The following is a 9,882-nucleotide window of genomic DNA, read 5'->3' as shown; positions in this document are numbered from 1 at the left end:
ATTCAAGTTCACTCTGGAATATCCTCATGGGTATTACATGTATTTTCTAAGAAATTGCCCTTAGGTCCTCTGACTAATTTGGTCTTAATCTCGTTCCCACCTTAATATTTCAGCTTTTATGCACACCCTATTCCGATCTAATATCTATCTTAATCTCATAGTTACGAAGATTACGATATTTAAGTGTTTTATTCAACCCTCAGCTGCAGTTTCACCTTTTTTTACAGCATAGAGCAAGACAAGTCAGTTGTACGATTTGGTAAGTTTTGTCTTATTCACTTTAGCTTCATTTTTGATTTTCAATGCGTTTGTATAATTTTTAGGAGCGTTAACTGTGTCCTTCGGTCTGTCCGTTCGCATGTAATAACCCGATTCATTAATTCATTTATTAACTTTAATAATATTAATTTATTTATTAATTAACTTTAATAATATTAAAGTTAATTTATTTATTAATTATTAACTTATTTATTAGCTTTTTATTAACTTTAATAAATGAGCTGATAATTTCCATATTCTCTGTCAACAAACCGTTTTAATCTATTTTATTTAAATACTCAGTTTATAATTTTGTTATGTTAAAAACGTCAAAAAAACACGAGTCTCTGATTAAGATGCTATAATAATTTAGTTCTTAAGACTTATAACGGAGCCCAAAAAGTTACGAAACGTCGTAGAATTTAAAACAAAATATCTGGCCAATTGAAACTTGGATTCTGGTAATTGTTCTGTACTTAGGAACCAACAAATTATATATATTTTTGTATGTTTATTAAGTGGAGTTAAAGGATTTTATTACGTTTAATTTAATTTAACAAGTTAATTTTTAGTTACTGTCCCAAAGTAAAAAAAAGATGGCAACTCTTGGGACATTCTTCTGGCAGGGTTCTGTGTGAGAGTGCAAAATGAACAAATATTGGCCCATGAAGGTGATCATCAGCTAGTCCGAAATACAGTAAACTCCCGCTATTCGTGGGGGTTACGTTCCTGAGAAATGCCGCGAATACTGAGTTATGGCTGCCATAGTAATAAAGGGGTTCCGTTCCCAGGAGCGGATTAAGTTCGGTTGAGGCCCAGGGCGCAGAAGAAAATATTGGGCCCCTTAAAAAAAAAGAGAGAGACAGGGAAAATAAAAATACATGTTAACCATTTTTTTAAATAAATAAAAAACATTAAATTATTCATAAAAAATATTATTCATTGGAAATTAATGTTTTATTTCCAATAAAATTTAAATATAATATATGTATAATATAATTAATAATAGCATAATAATAATCACAAAGTTTTGAACTAATAGTTGAACATATTAGTTTAACTATTAGTTGAACTAATATGTTCAACTAATTTGTTGGGGTTTTGCGTGGGCCCTTCAGAAGTCGGGGCCCAGGGCGCGCGCCCGGTGCTCTCGCCGTTAAATCCGCCTCTGTCCGTTCCAAAGTATGAAATATATAAGAAAAACTAATCTAAAATTTTGTCTATGTATGTATTATATGTACCTTCATAATATGACTATGTACATAGACAGTACATAGTGAATTGCAAGCATATGGCATCGAAATGAAAATAAGAAACAGTTTAATATTAAATGTAATATTTATTAGAAATTTCAAACAAATCTTTCAAACCAGTGCCTTTGCTAGCAAAAAAAAAACTTATCCCGCCAGTGCTATCACCAGTTTCGCTAAAGTGTTGATAAAGGAGTTTTGCCTTTTCACTAATGATGAGTGAACTTAACGGAATTTTATTTTGAGTTCGGTCTTCTATCCGCAGATTTAAAGCTTTTTCCATTTTTTCTAATTTAACATCATGAGTTACAGAGCAAATTTTTGAAGAAATTGGCGCGTTTTCACCGACACTACGGCGGATTTTTTCTTCCGATTTCTTGATTGATCGTACTGTTGACTCATTGATTTTATAATGTTTTGCCACTGAAGATTTCACTATTAGAAATTTTGTCTAATAACTCAATTTTATTCGATAATGTCATCACCTTCTTTGATCTTTTCACATTTCCTTTGTTATTCGTAGCCATATTTTTGTACGGGTTAGAAAGAACTTGTCCGCAATAAAGTCACTTTCTTCCGTTAACACACTCGAAAAAGTCTGTTTTACACTACAAAACGGTAGATTTATCACTTTTTGTAAGCATATCAATTTATAAATTGATAAATTTATTCAATTTATAAACATATAAATTAAAAGCAAACGACGAAACCTTCCATGACAAGCGCATAACAAATACTGAACAAGGATTAGCGAGAAACATCCACGCTTGCGATTTTGTCACCCCTCCCCCCCCACCCACTGAGCGCTGTTTTGACCGGGAAAGATAATTTTAACCACGCCCATGTTTTTTTATGGGGGAAAATATTCACGACGTTTTAAAATTCACATTTTTTTAGGTTTCATTTTATATTAAATCAGCGACCGCGAATAGCGGGGGTTTAATGTATATTCTAAACGTGCCATTTGAACAAAAAGCTCAGAAAAAGGACTATTTAAGTTCCAACGGGTAATTAGTGTTCGTCGGAAATCATAATTCGAATTCATAAGTCAAAAATTTTGAGACGAAACCGTCTCAGAGAAAAACTAGTTTTGATTAAATGCGGAGGAAGAAATATTTGATGTGTTTATACCAGAGAGAGAGAGAAAGAGATAAGAAGTCATGGTCATTCCTAATATAGATGTGTGATCTTGCTTAGAATGCTGACTAGCGTCGAAGATTAGCATAGGAATAGAAGAACCTTTTTCTTAGATATAAGACAGGGCTGAGTTTTAGAAAGATCGAAATCAACTAAGTTATCCTTGCCCTCCTGGAGGATTATTTGAAGATCAGCATTTAAGGAATTAGTAGTGGATATTTGAGAAGTTGAAGCAATTTGTGCAGTGCAAGGTTTCTGAAACTGGCAGATAGAATGCAATATGCTATAATCAGAAGAACTGCGGATAGGATTTATGGTCAACGGAAGAAGGTTATTAATATACATGAAGAAAAGAGTGGGAGAAAGAACGGAACTTTGGTGAACACATGCATTAGTGTTGAAATTAGAAGACAGAGTCGTCACCTGCAGTGAGCGTTCAGGTAGAAAACTTGATATCCAATTGCAAAATGTTGGCAAACCATAAGATGAAAGCATATTTAGAAGACCTTTATGCCAAACACGATCAAAAGCCTTTGAAATGTCGAGAGTAACTGCGTGAGTTTCACCAAACTTTTCCATGGATCGGCAACATACGATCGAATCAGAATATCACCAGTGGATTGGCAATGACAGAATCCATATTGACGATCATTGATGAATGGTAGGTTTCTAGATAGTGTAGAAGTTGGCTAATGGGTTTCGCATTACTTTAGCGAAAATGGGATGATAATTGGATGGGAGGGATTGGTTACCCTTTTTTTAGGAACTGGCTGGATATGAGAAAATTTACAAGCTGAAAAAAAAAACAATGGTCAATAAGAAAGTGTAAAAGGACGACACAGAACAGGAATAAAGTCAGGAGCTCACTTTAGTTGAGCTTTTTAGTGTTAGTAATGGCCATTTAGTGCAAGGAAACCTAAGGTTTATGGTATTATACTAAGCATATGAAATTATCATATGCTTAGTTTCGTCGTGCTGTTTTGTGCTTGGTTTTGTTTAGTCGTTTTGTTTAGTCGTCGCCTGGCGACTTCCACTTGCCCTCACCACCACTAGTGGTGTGTGAGGGCAAGTGGGGTCCCACCAGGACACACAACAGGAGCCGACATAGTACTACACATTCAACACACAACACTTTTCTGGCATTTACAGTGGTACTGTATTTCTTCAGTGTACATATGGCGCAGATGTGGAACCACAGGCGGCGCCTGACCCTAACACTATTGTTAATGCACGTAGAATCGTCTAGTAATGTATGAGCGAGAAGTATTGGTGTTTTTGTGTCTGCCGTTAATTTTTTCTACTGTTTTTTTTTTTTTAAATTGCATTTATATTCACCTATTTTTTTTACCTCCCTTTTGCCGTTTCTTTTTTTCTTTTTCTTCATTTCGGCTCCGACATATTATGATGTCACGTGACATTCCCCTGTAAGGTGCGGTCGAGGAGGAGCAGTGAGTGACAGGTGCCTTCTTCCTTTCTTTCTCACCGAAGTACACCCATAAACTGGAGTTTTACCCGAGCTACTTTTGCACATGAGGCAACCATTAAAAATCTCCTTTTGCTCCTGAAGCAGGTGCCCTGATTACTGTTTATACTTGAAGTTAGTGTTGGGTAGTATTTCTGTATAATAGTTTGATGACCTCATTTAGGGAATATGCAAGATATATAAACTATTATATATAAATTATATTAACTATAATATGGGTGTAGATACACCATAGACAACTCTTAAAGAAAAACTTCGGTAGTAGTGTGAAAGGCATCATTTCATCTGTATCTCATATCATGCTCATCCTTCACAATGAGTTGCCCATGTGCTACCGTAGTTTTTCTTTAAGAGTTTCACGTCTGTCCTGGTTTCACATCGTGAAACTAGACCATTATTATTTCTTTGTCAGTCCGTCCGCATGTTATAACGTGACTTCCCGTATATGGATTTTCATGAAATGAAAATCCATATACGGGAAGTTTTTCCCCCCTACAAATTATGTAGGCTATCCGTATACTGTATATTATAGCTGAATCACTGGATATTATTAATTAAATTCCATTTATTAGCTCTTAGTCATATACACTACAGAGAGGAAACATAAAAACAAACAGGCCAGTGGTCGCAGGTTTAATCAGGGGAATACTGGACAGTCTTGTGGAGATGTACCAACTATATTGATCAGAATTACACCGACAAAGACAAGCAACGCCCGGGACAACCAATAAAGAGCTATAGGGGCTTATGTTTGTTTACATGCGGTTGGAGGAATGAATGGCAAATGGACGGATGCGCAGAAACGAGATTTTCTCGGTTTGCGAATAAATAATTTTTTTTTGTTTTGTTAGAAATTATGAATTATTACTGTTTGATAAGGCACTTGAAATGTGTTAACACTGCTTACATTAATTAACTTCTTTTATCTATTTTCAGGAGATCAAAGGTGTATTTTCGATATGCCATATTGTAACAACTGTGATCTTTGGATTTATCCATGGAAAATTAATGATCATATAACTAGAATATGCCCCATGGCAATTATTTCTTGTACATTCTGTGGGTATATGTCTCCAAGATATATGGTAAGTTTTGTTTTTTTTTAATTAGCCTTGATTACTGCAATTCTAAATAATTACAAAAAACTAGAGGTGTAATGTCTGGTAACTGGATTCAGCACTGTGATAGCATTGAATTTATTCATCTACTGTCTATAAGACGCGTCAGAATTTTGAGAGAAAAAAAATTGAAAAGGTTTAATTGCAAATATATTAGAAATGTAATATTATCAAAAATGTGACACCAGGGCTTCCTTCCGTCAAAGACATAAGAATGGTCCTTCGTATCCGTGATCGATAGCTAAAGTCCTCCCGCCCACCAACAGACAACCTTGAGTGCCAGAAGACATTGCCTAATAATAAAATAATTAAAATTGCGGTTTATGAAAGATAAAATAATTTAGAACAACTTCCTTCCTAAAGCGGACCGGGGCTTTTCGACGTTATGTCTTGGTCACTGGATAGAAGTAACACGAAGGAAGGTAGTGGAATTTTAAAAAATTAGAGATAATAATCTCTATTTAATACCTTGGCGCATGCGCGCAAATGACCACGAATCCGAGATGAGATATGGGCTACGTATATTAATGGAATTCTCGTGTAACTTGATTTCCAGTTTCAGCGATTAATCATTTAGTGTAGTTCCGCTGTATACTAAGTATTTTGGACTCGTCAAATAAACAGGTGTGATTTTTGTTGACTGCATGAAACGCTAATTCCGATGCACCTGCACTAGACGCACATACTGGGGGTAAATGTTATTTCACTCTTACATCCATCGTACACCATGTCGAGCCTTGATAAGATGAATCACATTCCCTACATTGTGATGTATACTACACTGGTGTGCAAAACTTAAGGACCAAAGCTATTTCTAAAGGTTACAACCACAAAATCTTTATTTAAGGTATTCTTTACTGATGAGAGTAGATTCAGTCTCAGCAGCGATTCTGGACGTCAGCTAATCTGGTGAGAGGTTGGCACACGGTGTCACCCCGCAAACATCACCGAAAGGGATCAATATGGCGGTCGAGGTGTTGTCGTCTGGGGAGGCGTTATCTTGGATGGACGTACACAACTCCAGATACTGAAAAGCAGTACTGTAACCAGTGCATGCTACTGTACTGAGGGACTCACATCTAGTGAGTATGGGCTTGGCCCACCCAGGGTTCTGAGCTGGATATCATCATTCTTGGTGCACGCGACTGTACTGCGTAATTCTTCCCCATGTGCGTCTGTTCTGAGGTGCCATTGGCCCCGAGTTCGTATTTATGGATGATAATGCTACACCCCATCGCACTGCAGCTGTTGTTATGCTTTTGAAAAGTGAGGACATTGTTCGTATGGATTGGCCTGCCCGTTTCGTCTATCAAAATCCCATCGAGCATATATGGGACGCTCTGGGGAGACGCCTAGCGGCACTTCCACACCCACCAGAAAATGTTCACCAGCTGAAGATAGTGCTGACAGAGGAATGGACGATGTTACTGCAAGAACTTATCAACAGCATTGTTCTAAGTATGAACAAGCGGTGCAAAGCCTGCATCGACATTAGGGGTGGCCATATCTTCTACTGAGTTCCAGCTGTTCTCTTTGTTCATCTTTGGCAGTGGTGCAACCATATCATATATGCATCTGGGGCTGATGCCCCAGGTGCAGCATTTCAAGGGCACGTGCGACCTGTTATATATTTTAAATTCCTTCATTTTTGATTTAATAACAGTCGGACCTGTATTTAACGAACTTCCTCATAGCGAACATTTTGAATTCCTTTTGGTAATTACATTTAAAAGTTTCTGTAGAATGACGAATTACGAGAGACTTAACTGTGTATGCGTTGTTTCCACAGCTGACCTTTATGCAATTTAAGCAATTAGAAGCAGGAGCAATATAGCCTTAGTTGCTAATGCTCCTAAAAACCAAACAACAAGTAATTAGAAAGCGCAGTTAAAGGAATTACTCTAAATAAGCCTACGAGGCTGTGAAAACTCATTAAATAATTAGACTTCACACCAGCCAGTACTTGAAAATATTTTAATACTGTAACTAAAAACACTGTATTTACAAAAAAATGATTAAAACTAGTTTAAAATATTTAAAATATATAAATAAAAACAATTAAAATATGACTGAAAACAGATATTAAAATATACCGTAACAACTGTAGCTTTCGGAGATGGCAGTCTCCTTTCTCAACAGCGTACATTTTGCTGGATGCCACATCCTTAAATAGCAGGTCCACAACATTCCTCACATGGTTCCCCAGGAATGTGATTGGTATTTCCCATTTGCGCACCAGAACCGGAAATGGCTCGGGAGGACGCTACTCAAAACCGTTCATGTCCCAAGACAACCGTTTCAAAAGGGAGGGTGTAAACGTACACCTTATCTCTATTAATGGTATTACTGGCTGCCCCAATGCGTAAGCTCTCAAGCCATTTACGGTAGCAGAACCCCTGTGCATGATTTGTGATGACAGCATCCACTGGGGAGATCTGATGTTGCTTCTCCCAGAAATGCTCTGCCACAGCAGACTTGCGTAATTAGCAGTCTTTATTGCATTCATGTGTTTCCCTAGCCGGTCCTTAATTCGCCGCCTCGTCTCTCCCACATAACATTCCTCACAATCTGGGCATTTAATTTCATAAACTATATGAATATATTTTTAATTAAATGCCCGGATTGTGACGTGTTATGTGGGAGAGACGGGGCGGCGACTTAAGGACCGGCTGGAGGAACACATGAATTCAATAAAGACTGCAAATTACGCAAGTCTGCTGTGGCAGAGCATTTCTGGGAGAAGCAACATCAGATCTCCCCAGTGGATGCTGTCATCACAGATCATGCACAGGGGTTCTGCTACCGTAAATGGCTTGAGAGCTTACGCATTGGGGCAGCCAGTAATACCATTAATAGAGATAAGGTTGTACGTTTACACCCTCCCTTTTTGAAACGGTTGTCTTGGGACATGAACGGTTTCGGGTAGCGCCCTCCCGAGCCATTTCCGGTTCTGGTACGCAAATGGGGAAATACCAATCACATTCCTGGGGAACCATGTGAGGAATGTTGTGGACCTGCTATTTAAGGATGTGGCATCCAGCAAAATGTACGCTGTTGAGAAAGGAGACTGCCATCTCCGAAAGCTACAGTTGTTACGGTATATTTTAATATCTGTTTTCAGTCATATTTTAATTGTTTTTATTTATATATTTTAAACTAGTTTTAATCATTTTATTGTAAATACAGTGTTTTTAGTTACCGCATTAAAATATTTTCAAGTACTGGCTGGTGTGAAGTGTAATTATTTAATAAAAGGGATTACTGTTCCACAATGTCAGTGACACGTACCGAGAAGTCATGCTAATCAACTGCTTTCAATAGCCAGTCAAAAGATTAAGGCGTATTCCCGACACGGATAATAGTTTCTGGTCAACTTGTGTTCTTCGTTTAAAATAAAAATTTTATTAAAAGAAATACTGCATTATCTTTGTACATGCTACTTATGATTCCAGATATTTTTGTGAGAGTGAAAAAAAATTAAAAATGCGGGATTATAATCACTTACGGAAAAAATATCAGGGAGAAAATGTGTTTTAAAAATTTCGAAAATAACAGAGAAATCCAATTATAAAGTATAGCCCGTTTTGTGACGTCACACCTGAGTTTTTTGGTTTGTCCTCCAGTGGTTAGCACTGGAGGACAAACAAAATTTTTGAAATATCTGTTGATATTTCAAAAGAGATTTGAAAAAAAAAAAAAAAAAAAAAACCCTCGATTTAACGGACTAATAGGGGAGAAGAGGTGTCCGTTAAATCGAATGTAACCTGGTGGGGGGGGGGAAATATTTTTTTATTGTTCTTAATGTTAAAAAAAAACTTTAATATAATATATGGTACTGTACAATATAAAATTATGTTACAATTTGGCCTTTGATTTACGGATATCAGAAACAGTTTGTTTTTTTACGGCATAAATTTCACAAACAGTGCTACTGAGACGCCTTGTTCTAATTTCTGTCCCACATTTAAGTTCACACGCTTTCTTTTAATTCCACTTGCGCCATTTTAAATTGTAAGGATTGCAAAATTATTTAATAAATAAAGTCAGAAATCACAGAAACGCTCTGTATACAACCTGACCGCACGATAGCTTGGGGGCAGACTGAGATCGAAACAAAGCGAGGCAGTAGACCTGCAGTTTAGTGTCCCTAGTCACTTCAGCTAGCAAGTCACCACCTGCTGTTATCTGTAATCTGGGGAAAACAGCTACCTCAACAACATTATTTCAAAACAATAATGGAAATAGGTAATTATAATTAATTAATTAAATAATACCGAAGTTTAGATTAATATGTGCATTACTGTATTATTATTTGTCCGGTATATCGGGGATATGCCGAATCCGGTATATCCGTTAAATCGAGGGTTCAGTGTATTATTTTATTAATAAATATATGAAAGTCGTAGACCGTTGGAACAGTAATTTTTATAAATTCACAAAGATTACAGAGACTTAGCAAGGGGTTGCAAAGGGGGGGGGGATTTACCTCCTCTGTGCCCTCTGAGCTTCAGGGGCTAAAACACATATATTACAATCATGGGCGCCAGGAAGACATGTTGCCCCTTGGCGTCGACGACCGTAGCTACTCTACTGAAAGATTGCCCATCTGCGTATAATGGGGGCATACTTATAACAC

This window comes from Mastigoproctus giganteus, chromosome 10 (genome assembly GCF_048544385.1).
Source record: "Mastigoproctus giganteus isolate SK-2022 chromosome 10, ASM4854438v1, whole genome shotgun sequence".
NCBI lineage: Eukaryota > Metazoa > Arthropoda > Arachnida > Uropygi > Thelyphonidae > Mastigoproctus > Mastigoproctus giganteus.
This window is presented reverse-complemented; position numbering follows the sequence as displayed.